This window comes from Penaeus monodon, chromosome 28 (genome assembly GCF_015228065.2).
Source record: "Penaeus monodon isolate SGIC_2016 chromosome 28, NSTDA_Pmon_1, whole genome shotgun sequence".
Classification (NCBI taxonomy): Eukaryota; Metazoa; Arthropoda; class Malacostraca; order Decapoda; family Penaeidae; genus Penaeus; species Penaeus monodon.
Window position 1 is genome coordinate 39,924,890 of NC_051413.1, and position 449 is coordinate 39,925,338.

Below are 449 nucleotides of genomic sequence, written 5' to 3' on the forward strand. Positions count from 1 at the left end.
TCGTTTAACTGACCGCATCCATTTCCAGGTGGAGTAGTGACATCATCGCACGGAGGCGGCGGAGGAGGTAAGATACTGAGGCAGCTGGATATCATCCCCATTACAGCCACTGGTATTGCTTGCATCATTATTGGCCTCCATGTAGCTTTTGTTTCACAATTTGCCATCAGAGGGTTGTGGTTGTTATTGCGTTCCTGTACGCGTTTTCCTTCTTTCTTTTTTGATTGGGGATGTTTCTCTATCGCGTATTCGGAGGTACTATATTCTGTATGTAGTTGTCTTTCCTTCTTCTTTAAAAAGTCTGTTCTACTTTAACGATTTTCTTCTTTTTCTGTCTGTTTTAGTCCATAACTTCTTATCAAGAATTTTTTTTTCTTTTTTTTAAACATTTTCAATATGTACTGTACATGAAGGTCTTTAATACGTAGGAGTTTCATGATATTAGCATT

General features: G+C 38.3%; 1 long non-coding RNA gene across 1 annotated transcript in view; it reads left to right on the plus strand.

The window, feature by feature from the left end:
* LOC119591013 overlaps window positions 1-449 on the plus strand; it is a 3,970-nt gene that overhangs the window by 996 nt on the left and 2,525 nt on the right. The window contains exon 2 of the long non-coding RNA XR_005230311.1: window positions 29-67. This is a non-coding gene — a long non-coding RNA (uncharacterized LOC119591013). The remainder of the gene's footprint in view (window positions 1-28; window positions 68-449) is intronic.